Source organism: Falco peregrinus, chromosome 11, assembly GCF_023634155.1.
Source record: "Falco peregrinus isolate bFalPer1 chromosome 11, bFalPer1.pri, whole genome shotgun sequence".
Lineage (NCBI taxonomy): Eukaryota > Metazoa > Chordata > Aves > Falconiformes > Falconidae > Falco > Falco peregrinus.
The window spans coordinates 32,136,005-32,157,055 of NC_073731.1; the positions used below are offsets into that span (position 1 = coordinate 32,136,005).

A 21,051-nucleotide genomic window follows, 5' to 3' on the forward strand; every position below is an offset into this window, starting at 1 on the left:
GCAAACTGTGTTAAGGGTCCTCGTTCCTGCCACATGAAGCCAGTTTACCAGGAAAAGGCCTGTTTCCCCACATCCTAGCTTCTTCAGCAGCTTACTCAGGGAAGGAGACTATAAGAATTTTCTTATTATGAATTAACTAAGACATAATTATATAGCTTTCCCCTGCGTATAAAAAAAAAGTGCATTCACAATTCATCTTCCAAGATAGTGTCTCTTCATCCCAGAACTCATTTATATTTATGGCCTATTGTAAATGCTCCTTGCAGCTACAATGTATTTGCCAACAGAAACCTTGAGGTTATTCAGGTATATGCAGAGAAATGTGACCTATTCTGCTCCTTTTTTCTTCACAAGCATAGCAAATTTCTCCTTTCCCTGAGCCCCATGGCATGATGCGGGATCAATGGCAGCTTTTGGCTTTGGGTCAGGGCACAGATATTAAAAAAAAAAACAAACCCAAACAACTGGTCATAGGTAAAATGGTTCTTGGTAGAATCAGAAATCAGCCTAAAATGTCATTCAGTATTTTTAATATTTTTATCCCATCTGCTTCATGTTGAGTTCTGCAGTTCCCCACAGAAAGCCTAAACTAGTAATAACATAAAGTCTGTCCTCTGGGACCATGCCGGCGTAACGAGCATCACAGCCCTTCTCCTGTGGCTCAGGTCTGCAAGGTTCTTGGCCACTTCCTAGGGATGGAAAAAGCTCTGGCGAGGTCAGAAACGCTTTTGAAAACCTGAGAACTTGAAGGCTGCCTTCCAGGCTGCTCTGCTCTGGCATGGCGTGAAACCTGGGACCAGGCTGCTATGACAAGACCTGTGAGAAGCCTTTCCCCGTGTGCAGAGCTGTCACCCTTGCTCACGTCTTGCTTTCCCTTGCAGAACAGCTCCGTCCTTTTGCTCCCTGACTCTTGGCTCTTCAGCTGCTCAGAAATGGGGGTAGTTTCTCATGGTCTGTCTTATCCACCCCAATTAACTTCAGACAGCTGACATAACACACTCCACATCCGAGAAGACAGGTTATCTCTAGCAAGGTAGGTATAACCAGGGACATTTCTCAAACTCATTGACTCCTCATGAAGAAAAAGAAAAAGTCAACTTTGATCAGAATTAACCCTGAAACAGGCAAGAAAACTGTGCATTATTTGGGGTGTATAATATATGGCTGTGAAGAAGAGTTCGCCTGGCTGATTCCTGCTCGTCAGCATTATGTACACCATGCTAGCTGCTGATCATTTTCTGGGGCAGATGGAAATGTCGGGAAAATAAAGCAAAAACCTTAGCCAGCATGGAAAGTAAACTCCTAATTAAACAGGTTAATGTCTTTCTCCTATTTACATAAAGAAAGGGCATGGCAATCAAGATGTAGTCTTACTGCTGAAGGAAGCGAATGCCAGTGTCCCCAGTTTCTCAGATTAAAGTCTGGGGATGACAATTATTGTGAAAAACCGATTTACCTTTGGTTTTTAACAAAGTCTATATATACACCATGTGTGCCTGAAGACAGCTTTTCTCCCTAACAGCCATTTTCCTAGCAACATCTGCTGGTTTTTCATCTGCTATTTGTGCATGCAGCCTACTTACTCACATTATGTCCCGTAAATAATGCATATCTTTCTATTTATTTTCACTTAGCTGGCTGAAATGGGTTTTCTTGAATAAGCAGCATCTATTTATGAAATGCTGCAATAAAATTTAACACATCTTCCTGATAGCATTCTGCATCTAAAGAAAGTTGTGAAGAATGGAGCTTTATTCCAGGTAAATCAAGAACCTTAAAATAAAGATAAAATTGAAAGAAGGGGGGGAAAAAAAAAAAAAAAAAGTCCTTTAAATTGCAAAGCCCTTAAGCCCCAGCTGGCTGGTCAGGGAAAGTGGTCAAAGACCAGCACTCTGCAAGCGGTGTTGAAGGGAAAGCAAGACTGTAAATCCCATGGATTCAGATTCAGCTTGTACTTTCCCATTGACTTCAATTAATCAAAGAGTATTAAAAGCAGCGGGAGAATGTAACAGCATTAGCGTTAACAGGTTTTAGATCAAGGTCAAAATGCTTAAAACGTGCGGCTGTAGGTCCCAGCTCCATGTTCTGCTCCCAGCTCTGCTATTCCCCAGCAATGAAAGCCAGCCCATCTTCCTTTGCCGTTGCTTTCTTCAGGGCTTCCAAGGGGGCCTTCCACATCTACCTGCAGCCCGTAAAGTCCGACAGAAATCTTGAGTGAAAGGAAAGGCACCAGTGCAAAGGGGGGATGTTTGTTTGGGAGTTTAGGGTAGGTCATACGCGCTGCCTGTACTACTCACTGCTCATGTGGCGTGAGGCATGGGAGGTGGAATTTGCTATGCAGGAGCAGAGTACGCCCACAAGCTGAAGCATTCTTCAAATTGAAAGGTGTTTGCCAAAGCTAAACCTGCCTATTTTGTTTCACTGGAATTCTCAGGGTTGGGTTGTTGGGGGTTTTTTTTTGCTTCAAAGTGCCTTCTTTAAATACATCAAGACCCCAGTCATAAAAAGCTGACAAACACTGTGCTCCAGGTTTCACATTTACTGCCTTGTTTTTCTTCCTAAACTCTTCCATCTGCACTTAAAGAGTAAAAAACAAACAAACAAACAAACCTCAGCAAAACTTTGATTTCAAGTGCCAGCCTGAGTGATAGCATCAACATTCAAACACTGGGTGAAGAGAGCTGATTGATGGTGTAGGAGACTGAAGCATGGAGACACTGCATTATCGTACCTCTTAGGGGTCTTTCTCTGGGCTAGTGAAATTCACTAACTAAATGCATTTCTGATAGCCATGCACCTACATAAAGGAAAAAACCTTACTAATTTTCAAGGGGAAAAAAAAAAAAACCCAAACAAACAAAAACCAACACCAAAACCTCATTCATTTTTAGATTTCTCAAGCCTAATTTGAAGCAGAGCTTTGAGCTCCTCCCGATAAGCCTGTCAGTCTGCCTCAGAAGAGGGACAGAGCTGGAATGAATTAAAATACACTTATAAATGCATTTCTGAGCAGCTTTACTCTAGCATATATTTCACTACAAAGCACTTCAGCAGGTGTTTGAATTCAAGGCTTAAAACGGTCTCAATAATAATCAAGAGTGAAATTCGTAAGCTAAAAGTGCACCACAGTCAAGTGCTTTGCTGAATGAGAGTCTTGGTGAAATCATTAATTTCAAATTGTTTTAAAGTGCTTGAAATTTATTCTATACAGTGTTGGATCTCACATACTGTTAAGATTATAATTACACTATACAGTATATAAAAACAGTAAAACAGTCCCTGACCAAAGGTCAGGCAGTCTAATTAAACAAAAGTGGCAACAAAATGAGAGACAAAAGAGATACAGAGAGGGAACCTGAGCTGAAAGAGAAACCAAATTTCTGATCTTTACATTATTAACAAAACCATATTGCCTTCCCAGGCAAACTCCACCAGTTCTTCTAATAGTTTATGGGTAGGTATAACATATACAACACACATATAATACGAATTTAGATTTCTTAGTCTCTTCTAAAGAATTCCTTGAAATCAGTTGGGTCCCAATGATTCTCTGAGAAATGTAAACCTTTGACATAATCCTAATTTACTTCTACCTAAAAACAGACAAAAAATCAGTAGCTCTACATTATGCCTTAGGCAAGAGTTTTTTGATTTTTTGGAAAGAATTTTCAAAAAGAAGAGGCAGATGAGCAAAAAAAAAAAAATCACTTAAACCTGTAAGTTAAATACATATGCTAAAATGCAGGGTTCAGAATCTTGATTAAATATTTTAAAATCTATTATACATACTCATTGTGATTTCATATTGAAAACAAAAAATATTATATTACAGGAGTAATAATAGGATATTTATAGAAATTGTGGAATGACTGATAAATACATTGTATCATTATATACAATGATTCAGTATGATCATGTGAAATATTCCGGAAAAGAAAATTAAAACAAAGAAAATGAAAACATGCAAACATCCCTTTTTGACAATTTCCAGAAATATTTTGTAATGCCCCACAAGTTCTTGGCAACGAAGAATGAGGCTGCTCCCCTAAGCAAACCCAGCAGAATGCTCTTCTTGGTAGTCTAACCATGGCTCTTACAGAGGAAAATGAATTTGCCAGAGAGAAGCTGACTAGACAAAATATGCACTTTATCCAGTGAGTAACTTTATAGTTATTGACAATGTCAGTCATTCACCTCTTGCCAGAAAAAGTGAATCATATCAAGTCATTCCAAGATGACTATCTGGCCGTAAAAGATAGCTCTTCATTACTCACGGGGTTTAATAAGCACTGCAATCTTCGTTCCTATCTCCTGGCCATGCTCCAGCTCAGGTAATTACCTCCTGCCTCCCTCAATTCCCTTTGCAATTCCCTTGGGTCAGACACTCTCCAGCCTGCCCCAAGCTGCCCACGCGCTGCTGAAGGCTGGAAGCAGCTGGAGAACTGCACGGCGAGCCACAACCAGCAGCCTTCCCAGGCTGGGCTGCACAGACCGCCTGCACCCGGTGGAACACAACCGACATTTCCAACAGAACACACTGGCTTGCATGAAGCATTTTGCTAAACATTACTGGGTCACTCAGTATATTGTTGGGGTTTTTTTAATTAATCCTGAATTCCTTGAATGTATACTTCACTGGTTACCCATGTGTTTTGCCAGCTTGCAGGCCTCAGCCAACAGGATCATAGTGAAAATTAAATGGGTGTTCTACTTCAGTGTATCCCATCGAGATATCAGTGGGATGTCTCATGAGCCCCAACGCATGTTCGTGCTCCAAGCCTTCTATAGAGCATGACCAAACTGCATTTTTCTCTTCTCCACCACAAACACAGGCAAAAAATAAATTAGGATGTGCCAAAACTTCCTGTTGTAAAGCACCAAGTTCTTACCATCCCCGGCCAGCTGCTCACATTGTACCATCTGTTTCTGTTTCCATCACCTCATCTGTTTCCATCACCTCATCTGTTTCCATCACCTCTGCCTCCCAGAGCACCGCACACACAGCACTCAAGGTCAGTGCCGCAGCTCTACCGGGACTCCCTTCGAAATTAAAGGGAAAAGGGAAATAACGGTCTAACTGGAAGGAACTATCAGTTGCTTTCAACAGACCACTGTGTGGTCTGTCCCTTTCGAGTGTGTAAAGTGTGTTTCCCAATTAACTGTGAAAATTACAGGTATACCTCTAGAAGGCTGCATCTCTGGCATACATAACCCTGACAGACAATGGAATCCTAGTGCAACTTGATAAGCTCTAGGCAGCAAAAAAATGTTCACTGTACCTTTCTGATGTATTTCTGTTCACCTCATGATGTCAGCCACTTTGCTTATTGGCTACATTTCAACACTCCCTCCCACATGTAAGAGCGAAAAAAAGATTCATACCCACCAGAGATCTTGTTGCTTACCTGACCTTTACGTTGCAATCACCAATTTTTACCTTTTGCATTTACTTTTTTAGTTTTTTTAATTAACTCAGGCATCTTGATAATAAAACATTAATAATATAACTTTTAAATAATTGTAAGTGCTGTACAGACACTTGATTAAATCTCTGTTACCAGTAAAACAAATGGAGACAACTACTTCTGTTGAAAACAGAATATCCTAAGCTCCAGTTTCATATCTGGTTTAGTGGCAAAGACATGTCCTTAGTCCACAATACACCATCATTAATTTTTTATCATTTCATTTCAAGCTTATCAATATGCAAGTCCTTTCCTTTTAGGGTAAGTCACACTTTTATTCTTTTTGTCATGCTTTTATTAGTTTTTCAATCCCTTCCCGAATTCCAGTGTTCCTTTTCTATATACACCATCTCAGAGGGCAACAAACAGGTTTCTGGAGAGCTGCAGAATGGAATCCCAGAGAACATATGGCCATGAGAAAATACCATTTCCTTTTGACAATGATCAGTCATCTGCGACAGTCCCTCGCTGAATGGGACTGGCATGGCAGCTTGTTTTCCTACAGAATTAATGAAGAATCAAAGCCAAAGTATGTCCAGGTGGACAAGACAGCCCAATCAGCTCCTCATTACATCTACTGCATGACACGCTCCAAAAGCGGCTCCAGAAGCCATCACAGCAATTACCTCATTTGTCTGTGTTTTCTGCCAAGAAATAAAGTATTGCCACTGGTAAATATCTTCCCTTGCCTACTCTCTGGGTGCTTGGGTTTCTATTTAAATATAAATCAGCAGGACAGAAGAAATAGTTTCTGAACAAAGTTGTTTATTAAATATGTCAAATGTAGCTTATAGAAAATCATGGGCCAAAAAAACCTGCGAGGAATAAAATCAAGCACCACCCTCTAGAACCTCACACACGTTTGTCCGGCCAAGAGCTCAGTTCTGAATTACTTCATGCAAAAATACTTGGGGAATGTGTTGCTTTTATCCTGTCAATCTGTTATGACAGAAATTCCATTTGTTTCCTTCGATAATAAAGATGGACAAGGTCTGAAGCTGCCCTGGAAGTGCTAGAGCTCCTCAAGTTCAGAGTTCCTCTTAGAACCAGGAGGATGCTCACCAGGTAGTTTTCAAAGGAATTGCAGGAGCTAAGCATAAAACTCTTTTTGAACCGTGCCCATCTGCAATCATACTATAAATAACTTTGGAACAACAGAAAAAAAAGCTCTTTCCATTAGCGAGGAAGATGGGCTTTGCATCCAAGGCCGTGGCGCTCAGATTGGAGTGCCAGGGTGCAGTTCCCAGCTCTGACAGCACCGTTACAATGACACCTGGGAAAATCAGTGATACTCTGAGCATCCCTCTTCTTGCAAACAGGAATCTCAAAAAAAGATCTTCTTTCTTGTCATGTTACTTTAGAATATAAACTCTTCATGTCCAGAAACTGCTTACAGTGTATAGATACAGAGCCTAACCTGATAATGCTCCCATTGCCGCTGGATGACAGATGCAATAGAAATAATAACCGGTTACTGTGCATGCCAGATAACATGAAAAAAATAAATAGACCAACTTATCACTTAAACCCCTCAAAGTGAATGTAAACCATTTCAGCAGTGATTATGGGACACTATTTTTTTCACTTTTTTTTCCCTGATATCTATTTGGCATCATGAATTCACTTAATTTCTTCCAATCACGTTTCAGAAATACACCTGTCAACCAGTAATCAAGAAATAAAACCTTTCCCTCCACCTCTTGGGTTTACAAAGCTTAAAGGTAACTAACAAATTATCCAGAACGAAATAAATGGTTTCTAATTATAAACAAACATGTTTCCATCAGTAAGATCCAGCTTCCACCTATAGATGCAAGTACCGCTGCACTGAGGACCATGCCAGTTTGGCATTGATAAGGGTCTTAATGGATCAAGTTCACGTGCTCCACAGGTTTTAAACCTGGAGCATAAAATGGAAAGAAAGCAGCAGGAGGGGAAGAAAAATTAAAAAAGAAAAAAAAAAGCAAATAAGATTACAGGATTACAGAAATGCAAACCTGTTTTTTCAAAGTGCATGATCAAGACACAACCCTAAGCGCATCCTGAAGCGGCAGGTTGAGTCTGGCCCCACCATTGAGGAACTACGCAAACAACTCAAACGATGGCTGGTGCGCTGCTGCACTGTACAGACGTAACGCCAGGAGCGCAGCCCCTTTCCAGCAACAACAAGCAGAAACACCAGGGCTGTAAGACTTCAGGGAAGGGAGGAAGGTTTGCTCTCTTTTCCCTTGGGTTTGTAGTTGTATTTTTTTCTCTGCCATTTAGGTGCAGAGCACAGAGCCCCTCGTGGCACTCACTATGTTCCAGCTGGAAACAAAGCGCTGTCACGGACTGCATTCAAGAGGAAAGCACCGTGGGTCTGGGACATACTGCACGGCTTTCTCTGGTAACAGAGCGTAGGGAATATCTACTCTGGACTGCTGAATTATCCCCCACGTCTGTTTAAAAGAAAACAAAAGAAGAGCTATTAAAGCCATAGGTTTTTAATAAAACCAAAACAAGTAAATAAGATCAAAAATCCTCGACTTTCAAAGACTGGAAGGGTTTCTAACCACGTGATATCATTTTCCTTTGGTTACGTATGGATGTGCTATATCTAATCAGACATGATGTAGATGTAACATGCCAGAACAGCGTGACTAAGCGCAACACACAGGGCAACGGAAACCCTAAGGCATACATTTCTTTCTCTGGTACCAGACTTGCAGTTTTCTGGAAGGTTTGGGAAGTGTGGGAACTGTTCGTTTTGTTTTCAGCCCTTCTCAACCCATTGCCCTGCACAGTGAGGTGAAAACACACTCTGCAAATGTGCTGGATAAAAATATTCTGCCTGTATTTGAGAAGATTGCAAGACCTCTCTGTATCTTAAGTAACAACATAAGGACAAATACTTTCCTTTTTATTATTAATATATTTTTTAAAATCTATTACAAGTGCATATAAATAAGCAAAAAATACCACATATATTGCATGTTAAACCAGCCAGACTTTAAAAAATATTGATTGGCTACAGCTGCATTGCTGTTACGGGGTTCTCTCTCACAGACTGCAGCAGGAACAAAATGCAGAGTGATCCCCAAAGACAGAAAGTCAGTCCCCCCTATAAAAACAAGATATTCAAAACAGACTTGCCACTGAGCACTTAAGAATACTTTAAGGGTAAAGAAATGCAGAGTTTATATACCAGTAGGTCACTTAAAAGGTGTGATGTTATAACTGACAAACAGAACAGGAGAATAAGGTGGGGGGAGCCCTTGGAGGTGGCGGGTTTGGAAGCAACACAGAGCCACGCAGGCACCACCGAGCCCCACAGCCAGCACAGCACAGGGGTTTGGGGCACAGGCATGGCCAGCGTGCTCCACTGCATCAAGGGCACTTCAAAACACAAAGAAAACAGCAAGCTACCCAAAAGCTACCCCAAGGCTGTTAAAAAAAAAAAAAATATTATCCTTACTGCAAATTATCTACCACAGACTAGGATAAGATTCCAGCTCCAGCTGGCAGGTGAAATGGGGAAGGAAAACATGATCTTCCCCACCTATTTACCTCATCTTCTTCTTCTTTCCCCTTTTTCTGAGAGTCATTTAAAAAAAAATATGCAACTAATCAGTTCAAGGCTGCATTTTGGCAATGATTTCAGTCAGGTCAGGAAATCTGTTCACATGGAGTATGTGACTGTTCACGTGCAGTATGTGGCTGTCCAAACTCTACGTACTGGTGGTTTTGTTCACTTTAAGAGCTCCCACCCTCCCAGCACAAGGTCAGGAGCCGCGACCATATCTATGCTCCCAGTGAGGTGCACCAGCACACCCAAGGGCTTTGCCTAGGCAGCAACATCCTCCTGAAAGCACGCGCCTGCTCTCAGTAGAGGGTGCTCCCCACCACCAGGGTCCCAGCTCCAGCCTCCCAGAGCCAGCTGCACCACGGGACAGATCCTGCCTGCTGCACTAGATGAGTAAGCACAGGCTGTGCCCACCCCGAGGGCACCACCACCAAGAGCAGCCACCCCCCAGGAACCTGCCCGAGCACAGGCGCTGCTCTCCCCGACGGACAGGCAACCAGCCCTCCGCAACCTCCTTCAGAACATACACCCTGGCACAAAACCTGGCACTGCCATCCCTGCCAGCACTTACGGACAGAAACAGAACATCTAGGAAAGCCTGCTGTACAACGTGCCTGCAAGACGGAGGTTTTCGAAATACTAAGCACCAAAGAATTGTTACATTTTAAAACTTGATAAATTGTGCTCAATAATTATGCCATTAGCAATACAACATTAAACCTCAGCCTTTACGTTAATGCTTGTCTTAATCTGATCTGCCCAAAACATAAATAACAATAAAGTACACATAAATGTAATAAAAGTATAGTGGACTACATCTTGTTCGAAACTCCAGAATCTGAAAAATTCAGACACTCAGTATCTATACCACAACTTAAACAAAACAAAAAAAGAAAAGAAAAGAAAAGGTCATCTCAAACATTTAGCACCAATCATACAGCAGTCAGAAGGGGAAAGAAACCAAAAATGAGAAAAACGGTCCCTGGAAATCAGGAAGATCCAATTCACTATGCTTTCTACTACTTTACTGAAACCTGCTTTCCTCTTTCAAAGTCAAATAATTGAGAAGTGATACATGGTACACATGACCTGAGATCATCAGTGTGCTTTTGTCACTGTGTTTTGGCATTGAAGGAGTGGGACAGCACACTAAGGTACCCTAGCAAACGAAACCTTTGCTTACTGGCAGGAAGGGCTGCATCCAGAAATACCCTGGTACCCAAACTGCAAAAGATCAGAACTCAGCTACAGTTATCACATGCACTATCACAAGGGTATGCCCACACCAGAATATTCAAATAGAAAACATTTTCAGTAGGTAGAAAGGCATACCTATACGTCAATTCCATCAAATTTATCAAGAATCATAATTTATGATCATAGGCCTTTTGGTAAATCAATTAAATGGTCCACTCTTTTACTTATTAATTGTGCTCCAGAGTATAAAACTGTGATTTACAAAAGAAATTAGGGATTAAATTCTCAGGGAAACCAGTCCTTGAACACTTTCATCGACATCATTTGAAGTGATTGGTGCTCAGCGTTTCTGGGAAAAGAGAGAGCCCTACCAATCTCATGCAACCGTCACTGAAATCAGCAAGCAGATTAATGATGTATAGGCTCAAGTTTCAAGTCCAAATGGCATTTTTATACCCACGTCTCCTTGGAAGGCAAGAAGAGATCAGATCCCAAAGCATGCAAACATCCAACCCATTCTTTAAACCTGGGAGTCGTGTGCAAACCACAGGTTTAAGATTTTGATCTTGGTTCTGCATTATGAAGGGCACCTGATTTCCCTTGGCTGCTCTGCGGACACCATGTCCTCCTCGTGGTTTTCTCTATTGTCCCCCTACCCAGCCTCCTTAACCTCCTTTCTCAACTGAGCAGAGGATCTCTTCAGTTTCTGTTCACCTGGAGTATGTCTACAATACGACTGGTGTATGTTCTCCTTTTAGCGGATCGTTTTGACTCTCGCAATAACATCATTGTTGTGGGATGAACAGGGATTAACACCACACTCAGTTTGCTCTGCGTCACATCGTGTCAGTGGAATTCTGCACAGTGAAAGATGTGACAGTCTCCAAGCAGACCCCTCCCAGCGCTCACAACCACCCCAAAGAATTGTTCTTACTGTTTCCCTTTCATCATGAAAGACCAGGACATTTTTTGGACATAAAAATTATAGACAGCTGATGCCTTTAAAATGCTTCTAAAAAATAAGAAAAAAAGTATTTCTGTGTACAGGTGTCACTGTTACTCAGTCTTTAGCTTGAAAACACATATTTAAACTTGGAAAAACACGTTAGTTCACTTTGGTGACTCAGGTGTGCACAGACATGATGCTCAGAACAAAAGCTCTCTGCACAGGAGGCGAGAGCTGAGCCGGAGCTTGGTTTCGGAGCAGAGCTGACCGGGTCCCTGAAAACAAGGGGACGCCTGGGGCGAAAGCGCAATGCAGGAAGTGCCGAGCGGGCAGCTTAGTGCCCTCCAAAAACCCCGGATTTGGTTTATCAAAATAGCTAAAACTTACTGTAGTTACACTAGGAAGCGAATCAGCAAGATTCAGGATGCCCACTGCCACTTGACAGAAACACAAGACGGCTTTTATATAATATTTACTATTATGCACTATTCCTATTGATTACAGCAACACACAGTGGGAGCTTTATGAAGTGGAATTGAATTTGCCTTACAATAAATACACTGAATACTGAGCCTGTTGTGTAAATACCGCTGCACTGTGCCATTTCCTATGGGATGAAGACAAACTCTTTTAATCTCACAAGGGCTAATAAAGATTATCAGGCTGGGAAGTATGAATGCTTTGCATCTATTCCTCTTTGCCACAGCAGACTCTCGTGCTCTTGCCTGGCAGCCAATTAACTTGGTGGCCCTTGGGAAAGAACTTCTTTCTGCACAAATGGACATAAAGGCTCCGGTCCCTTTAATATACTTCAACGTGAAAAATACTTTAAGGTTAAAGTTAAATAACTTTCTTTATTAACTGTTTTTATGGCTTTTATGTTGTTTTACATCTGACCGTATTGCTACAGTGGCTGCACATTATGGCCCCGTCAGCAAGGGTTGATGTGCACACCAAGGGCAAGCCTTTATTTAAACTTGGTGCACTGAGACTTTATATTAAAGGCACCTTTGTGGAGAGGTGCTCCTCAGAGCTACACAGACTCTTCAGTGAGCACACAAGTTAAAAAAAATAAATAGCATATGTACTTTGGTCCAAGTGCCTGAGGCTCTGGGAAATTCACCTCTATTAGTGTGTGAAGCCACACAATTTAAGCACACACTGGCTCCAGGATGAACAAACCTTTCCGATAACCAGCTAACTGTGCCAGATTTGCTTTTTTAATTACATTAACTTCATATGCAAACTGAGATCATTAAGAAAGAGAAAACATAACACTTGCTCAAGAATTGCCAGAAATCATATTATGAATAAGATCTTAGTCTGGGAAGAGATCTAGAGGCAAGGTATTGTCTATCTAACATTGCCTTGTTGCAGAGATTCAAAACTCCAAGAAAAAAAGGAGCAACTATAGTAAACATGCAAAAATATCCTCATTTCATTCTGCAAGAACTTGTTTTGAAAAATGGGGCTACGTGAAAATTTGTCACAGACACCTGTTACAGTGTTTAGCAGGAAGGGGATCACGCTGATGGCGTTCGGTCGGTTGGCTGTTTGGGGAGCTTGCAGAAGCCACAGTGACTCGCTTCCTCTGAGACACGGCGGTGAGAAATGCAGTTAACAGCAAGAGAAAATGACTGTGCTGCCCTTTGCGAGATGGGATGTTGGGACAAATGAAGGCGATTTATCACACGTACCCTAAGCACGCACCCAGGACCTAAGCCGCACTTCATTTCTCTTTGGCTGCCCTTGCCCTCCATTCCTCGCCCGGCTGCTGAGCTCTTCGCGGGAAGCTCTGTGCCCGCACCAACTTCTTCCTGCAGAGTTCCCCATCTCATATCTCATCCTGTCTCTCCTACTCCTAAACATCTTTTGTTTCCCCTCTCTACAGTTTCTCAGGTCATTAGCCCCACTGACTCCTGCCTACGCTTTACCCCTCTCCATCATCAGCTCCTTCTCATGCTCCACAGCACTTTGTTGGCTGCCTCAAAAGCAAACAAATACCCAGCAATGCTTTTTGCTTCTATTTGAGGTTTCATTTTCTCTTTTGGTATCAGCTTTCCATAGGCAGGTGCACCTTTTCCTCCACATTTGCACTGACTTCCTTTCATATTTTTTCCCCCTCTCCCACCTTTAAAGGTTCTTTTTCAGTATATTCAACCATAATTTGGTCTGTACAACATTAACAAAACCAAACCAACATTACTGAGTCTCCCTTCCCTAACCATCATCTTAAGCCTTCTTGCTTGCCCCCAAGCAGGCTATTTATTTTGCTGCCTAGATCTATATCCCTCCAGCTTTCTCCCTTCTTTCCATTTAATTGTGTCACTAATAATCTCTAATTCACTGTCTGGACCTTGTAAGATACTGATATAGCCTGAAACCTGACAGGTGCCTGACAGAACTGAGAAAACGGTCAGTGCTTTCCAAGAATGAGCACCAAGTTCACTTCCATATCCTTCTCCTCCAGGAGCCATCAGAAGTCTTCACCACAGGTCACGGGACTAGGACTAGTCCCAGAGGTGGTAGCCTAACTGGATATGCCCTAGCCATATCCCGAATTTATGGCAGATAGGTACCAATCATACCTCTTCCCTTCCTGGGGAACGAATGGGAACCACTAGTTGATCAGGAGAACGTGAGCCTGGGTCACACCAGCGTTCACACCTGCAAGTTGTTTAGGTGCAACCTGAATGTACATCACAAGCTTTCATGTCACTTTTGGATTAATGGAACCACCGTGACATTAACCTTCACGCATACCTCTCGGTATGTACGTACAACACAGACTATGGGACAATAAAAAGAACATTCATAAAATATCACACCTGGCTGCCAAGACCTTCAGACTGTTGTTTGCTCCCTTGCTGTGTCTGATTTGACTGATTCAGACCCTGAAGTTGTTCCAGGATTTGTGGGCTCTTCTGCAGCCCCACGCTGGAATTTAGCTAAGACAACGGTTTAAGGAACACAGGGCTTTAATCATGGGTTTAGAGCAAAATACATATATCTACATCATTTACAACATACTGCATAGATTTAAAATTGCTTAGAAATGGCAAGCAGAGACCATCAGCATCGGTCAGCTATGTGATGCTTTTTTGTTGCCTCCTTCACAACACAGCAGATAATTTAAACAGAGGGGACATGCAAGTATCTTATTGTCAGTGGTCATCGTCTCTAATAATTACATTTCATGCCTTTCAAATTGTCTTCTTATGACCCCATTTTATCCCAAATACTCAAATAATTTAGAAGCCAACATTACTCTAAAAATATATGCCACTGAAATTAATGCATTACCAGATAATAGGAGTCCAATATATCTCAAATTTAAGGAGAGAGTTCCCTAGAGTGATAAAACTCTAGCAACCACCCACAGCTAATTTATTTCAGATGTATGTACATGGTTCAAATTTTATAATATCCCAGCAGAACAAGGCAATCTTAACCTTGACTGGATTATTATAATTTACAAATTGGTTGCCCATCTTGCTTTATGCCTTGGGGAAGTTTGTATCAAATGCATTGTTAGAGCAGACAAACCTCTGGAGTGGGATTTGCTTTGGTGAAAATGATTAAAAATGAGGAGGGCTTCAGTAATGTATTTTTAAACTATAAAACTGACAGCTGTAATCTTAAGTAAGTAACTGATTGAAACATTTGAGCAGATGCCTTAACCGCTCCTTTCATGGTATCTCCTCCCTCCTCTTGGAGGTACACTGTTGTACCCTCAAGACTCATCCTGAGCCTATATAAGCATATATTATTCTATAAAGTATACGATACTACTGACTTTATATTATTTATATTGGACATATTCAATCGCTGTCCAAATCTAATTTAATGTCCTGTTTCTCTGTGCACTAAAAAAATAAACAAATAAAAACACTTTATATGATTTCCACATGCACACTACCAACCTCGAGAGTCTGCTTTGCTCTGACAGTCCTCTGTGTCACCAGGACCTTCTGCTGGGTGCCTCTTACATGCAAGAAGTTACCAGCATCAGTATTATAGTGCACGCATAAGAATTTCTATCATTTTCATAGCTGTTGCAGAAAGTAGCAAGAGTAATGCAGTTAAGTTTCTTAGCACTGCTGCAAATACGTGCACATAACCTCTTTTTCCTAGGTTTACAAGGCTTGCAGAGTTAGAGAAATCTGATGAACGCATGCATCTGCCTCTCTGTTAATGACTTTCTGCATTTGCAAAAGGGTGGTTGTTTTGGAGGACTGGGAGTTGCTTTTAATTAAACAAACCCACTGCATGATTGCTTATTCATATGAGCAGATGCATGTAACTGCCAATGCTACTCTCAAAAAAAGTGTCAATTTGCCAGGGTTCCCAGTCCACCAGGCAATATACTGGTGCCCATCGTTTAAATATATGAAACTCCACCCTGCAGAACTGCAATGGGTGTTCCAGGGACAACAGGCAGGGGTGCAAAAGGACAGAATTCACAATCTGTCCTCATCAAGAGGAGATACAACACCGAAACATTTGAAACACGGCTTTGGAACAGCAGTTACGTGTCCCTAGGTACCAAGTCAAACCTCGGGCTCAGAGGGAAATCAGCTATCCCCACTGTGTGCATTCAATAAAAGCAGCAGAAAATACCTGGGAGAGCAGGTGGAGTTTGCAGACACCGCTATGAACAGGGAACTTCAGCGAGCATGTATCGCCAGCCGAGGCTGCTCCCGTGTTTATAGGTCAGACCTATAAAAGGCCAGCTACACTATAATTTGCTTCTGTTAAATTTTAAACTACATAAGTTAAATTGCTGCAAACAAGTATGTGGAGCCCCTTATTTCCATTAAAGCTGCACTTTCAGCATAGCTCAATTCAATTAGGAGCAGCTTTTCTTAACCAAGTCTGCCCACAACAATTTCTGTCGTTTTACTTTAACCAATGTAGTGAACTGGTGTAAACTTGCACGCAGACAAACCCTATCTCAGCTCTTCTTTCTCAGAAAACAGCAACATGTTTCTAAATGAGTACTCCATGTAGCCTTTTTCCAATTAAATCTTTACCAATGATTGACTTTACCCTAATAAGAACTTTGATTTTCTTATACATCTTTACCAAAATTTGAAAGATGCCCGTTTTTGAAAGATGCCCCTTCAGTAATTCTTGATAACACACACTCTGAACACATGCAGATAAGATTTCCACACCACCTCACCTGGAAAGACCAACTAATAAAGAGGTCTTTACCTTGACTTTTTTTTCATCTTTTTTGGCAGTCATTAGCATACTAATTAGCATTAGTCACAGCAATTAGCATTAGTCACAGTAACACATATATATATATAAAATATTGTATTATTTATACGTATAAAGATAAATAATCTTTATACGTAAGATTATATATATATAATTATTTTTTTAATTTATAATTTAGATTATAACACTTATATATATATAATGGACAATAACTTACAAGCATTTACTCATGACACCAGATTTCTCAGTTGGTTTGGTTAGCTTAGGTGCTCAGAGACACATAGGAAGGCTGAAAGGTTCTGCTTTCCCCAGCGTTTTGACCAGGTGCCCAAAAGCTGTGAAGAGTCTAAGGAAAAAGAAATCAATACCGTCTTCTCATGAAAAATGTGAAATCAGATGCTTGCTTTCTCTTTGTTAAGAAGCTCAGAAAGGAACCAAAAGGTGTTAATGAATGACAGTGCTGAAGCCCTTAGCCTCACCAGACAGCAACGCTATCTCCCTACACCTACAGATTGCTGCATGCTTGATTTAACTAATTCCATACTCATAGATGCGTATTTATGTGCAGATACTTCTGTGATTATATACTTAGATAAATCTAAAAACTCACCTAAAAGTTACCAAGCATTGCCAACCTTCATTCATATATCTTTATATACACACTCACTCTCAGCATCATTGTGGCAGTGACAGAAAAGGATTCTCACAAATTTTGTACATGAAAAGCCTAGCAGATTTTAAAGCTCACTAAAATGCACTTCAATATTCACACATTACCTGACCGGAGGAGAGGGCTCAGAAGATACCAAACCTAAATTCCTAAAACGTTGGCAGCACTTTGTATTAAAACTATAAATATTATCAGTAGGAGGGATTGGTTTTCACATAACACTCGAGAATTGGCCAAATAGGTTGAAATCAAACTGAAGTTGTAGCCAGTACATCTTATTTCGGTTGAACAGAGTTTAGTGATGACAACTAGATGGAGGCAGTCTGAAGGACAGAAGGAGAAGGAGGGAAAGCAGAGCATCAGCTGTCTGTGACAGGTATGACACAGCTCTTTAACCAGATCAAAGAAGTTATTTCTGCACGGCACCTAACAGCTTATAAGAAGAGGCTGATGTGGTAGAACAGCAGAAAGAAGTCAACACTGGAAAGATGATCCACCGAGAAATGGCACAGCCACCAAAATTTCCCTGTGGTAATGTGCAAAACCTAATCAAATCTCCATAGTGTAGACATGGAGATAATTTGACATATCATGCAAATTTTGATAGCAAAGGCACACCCTGAGGAGACACAGTGGGACACTATTTGCGTTGTAGTGCCCTGGGAAGCAAAAATAGCTGTTCCACCACAGCGTGAGGGTTACCTCGCCCACCGCTTTCACAAGCCAAAAGTGAGAGAAACAGTTTTCCTTCATGCAGCAGGTCTGACTGATGAGAAGCGAGCAGCTTCAGCTGGTCTGCAAAAACACGTTTTCCAAAATTAATCTGAACTAGGTATTTTTTTAGAGAAACGACTACTCTTGAGAATTCCTGGCAAGGGAGAACGACGCACCGGGGGATGAGCTGCTCCTGCATTTCACTCCCCTGACTGCAGCACAGCATGCATACACTTTCCCTTGTATTCATCTGCTCTTACATCCCACAGTTCTATTAGCCTTCAAGGTCACACTAAGTCCTTTTCAGCTGGTCCACAGGGTGGAGATGACCATGCCTCAGGCGTGTTCGGTGTCCCTTGTGCACGCATGAATTTACCCCTGGCTGTACCAAACACTCTCGGTGCACCCAGCTTACCGCAGGATCCAGAGTTACTCGGCGCAGTCAGCTGCTTCTCTTCCACTGACCCACTTCTCCCAAACTGGAGTTGTCTGCAGACTTCAGTTTGTGATGATTTTGCGTTTTCACCTGCAGATTAAAAAAAAAAAAACATAAAATGCCTTAGGGTTAAAAAAACAGTCTCTCTAGGCACTCCACCAGAAACACAGATGTGTAAAAATCATTGCCTGTTTACAATTATATTTTGAAATGCATTAGGCTGGTTTATTCCACTTAGCACGAGCCAAGGAAATGCTATTTTTTAATCCAAATGCCATGGTCTGTTGAATTCAAACCCCTACAGATACCTGTGACTGACACAACCCCTATGGGGAGAGTTGCTGAATGAAGCCCTATGATGGAACAACACCCAGAGGAGATGGACACGGTGATGTGCTCAGGGAATAACACAAAGCAGCTGACTTCATCTCAACACAAAGGGGGCCAGAGGGTGGCCTTTGATTAAGATAAACAGCTATCAACAGCTGAGTGGATCAGCTGGTGGTACACATTTCTCCCTGAGTTAGCCAGACGGGGGTAGGGGGGAAGTAAGTATGTGGCTTAACCAGAGTATTAGAAAAATACCTAACAGAAGACTTTCAAACAGATCAAGAGGCTTGAGCTGGCTTCAACCCTTGTGTTCCTTCAACCTTTGTATTCCTCCCTGGCAACAGAAGATGCCTAGCATCTTGGTGGTGAGCTTATTGTTAAGACTGGTAATGGGAATCACAGTGGCATTGTGAGTGAACTGTTTATTGCAATTGTTATGTTTTCCTTAGTGTAATTAACATTTGTATTGTGTTTTCAGTGTATTTTATATGACTCTGCTAAATCAAAAATTGCATGTAACATCAAATATCTGAAAATAAGTAAGTTTGACATTAAGCATTACGCTCCCCTTGCATGGTGTATCTAAAAGAGCCTGGTCTGAGAGCACTGGTCTCTGATGATATCTTTTACAAACTTTAAAGCAATGTCTTTATCAACAAAACATCAACCTCAAAAAAGTGATGTCTAAATTGTTATGGTCTATTTCCCACAAATTATGTAGATTAACATCCATTATATTCCACTTCTTAAACTCTTTGTCAATCAAGTCTCACATCAACCTTTCTCTTTATATGGATGTCAGACCTACCTGACAGTAAGTCCATTTATCCTGTGACAAAACTTTAGCATTCTACCTCTCAAATCCCCCAAATGTTCTAAGATTATTTAAAAAAAAAAAAAAAAGGCATGAATATCAGAGAGACATTTTAATATTAAATTTCCAAGAGTTGAACAGACCTTTTTTAGAGTTAAGCTACATGGATATTTTAGTGCTGGTAAAATTCCATAAGATACCTGCAGTGCTAGCAGAGGACAGTTTCCTATATATCAGGGACAGATCTAAGATAAATGCTTTTGTTAACTATCTGCTGATTTTCTGCAGTACTATGTACCTATTAAACGACATTTCACTTGTTGGGATTCAATTCTAAATTTGCAAGATCATTTGCTTCTGGCTTATACATGACAAAAAGCAACAGTTCGCCCGTTTTCCCACCTGATGCTTTCTACACTGTGGATTTTAACACTGTGGCCACGTGTGTCATATTGGCTCCCATCATACCAAGAATGTCGCATTTAAGCTCACAAAAGAGAATTTCTAGACCCACTTGCCTATCACCTAGACCCCTCCATTAGCATTTTCCTAATCAAGGAATCTTCCTCCCCGCATCCTTTGATGACAAGACTGTTCTCCCACCTCTCATGCTGACTTTACAAGGAATTCGTCCATGCGTTTTCACTCTAGTTCTACCCTAAAAATCAATTGGCTATCTATTGAAATAAAAAATCAAAAAAATGATCCCTCTTTCCTCAAAGTTCCAGATTTTTTTTAAAAAAAAAAAAAGGTCCAGACCCTCTGCAACCCCAAAAACTTCACCTAAACCACTTGTCTAATCATAAATTCATCTCCAGTACATTCTGCTTGCTTTCTTGGATTATTTCCTTTTCAAAACCTAATACAATCCCAGACCATTTTTCTCTGTCTTGTCGGCTGATGCCATCTGAGCATCAATGAAATCAGTAGAGCTGCAACAATTTACTCCAGAAGTTCTTGTAGCCAGCAGTCGTTACAGATCTGACACATTATCTAGATACTACCCTAAGTGAAGTTTCTACTATAGCATCATAATTTTAATCAAAGAAAAATAGTCATATTTCAAGACATTGAATATTTCACCCTGTTAGTTTTAATTACCAAATCAAATTGAAATGAAACAGACTGGAATCTTAACAAATATATTTTTTTTTTAAATTAATCAAGGCTAAACATCATTTATTTAAAAAAAAAAGTTAAATCACCATGATGTAAAACTCTGTAGTCACTATTGTAAGCAAAATGTTTCATTCATTATTATAAAAATATTGCAAAACAATTTCCTGTTTTCTTTTGCACTATAGATTGTCTCACTAGTTTAATCAAGCCAGTCAGACATCCAATGGTTATTTTCACATAAGAGAAAAAGCCTGTAAGCTATTTTCCCTCCCATTATGCTGCACAAAGCAAAATACTTCAACAACCCCAAAAATAAAATTATGAAAGAACACTCATCCAAAGCAGAAGTCCACCTTTCCTTCATGTCACCCCATACCACATTGCGCCATGGGTAGCCCAAAGCTTCTGAAAACTTGACGTTGACAAGTGGTTTCTAAAAAAAGTGGCAGATGCTCAGCACCTCTGAAAATTCAGCCAGGACTGCCTTAAGAAGTTAAACTGTTCAGCATTTCTCAGCATCCAACTGCTAAAAGACAAGGACCTAAATATGGATTTAGGAAGCGTAAGTTCTG

General features: G+C 40.9%; 1 long non-coding RNA gene across 1 annotated transcript in view; it reads right to left on the minus strand.

The window, feature by feature from the left end:
* The window catches only part of LOC114011108 (uncharacterized), a 171,326-nt gene extending 153,020 nt beyond the window's left edge, over nt 1-18,306 (minus strand). Inside the window, exon 1 of the long non-coding RNA XR_003552865.2 lies at nt 18,196-18,306. This is a non-coding gene — a long non-coding RNA (uncharacterized LOC114011108). The remainder of the gene's footprint in view (nt 1-18,195) is intronic.
* Between the last annotated feature and the right edge of the window lie 2,745 nt (nt 18,307-21,051).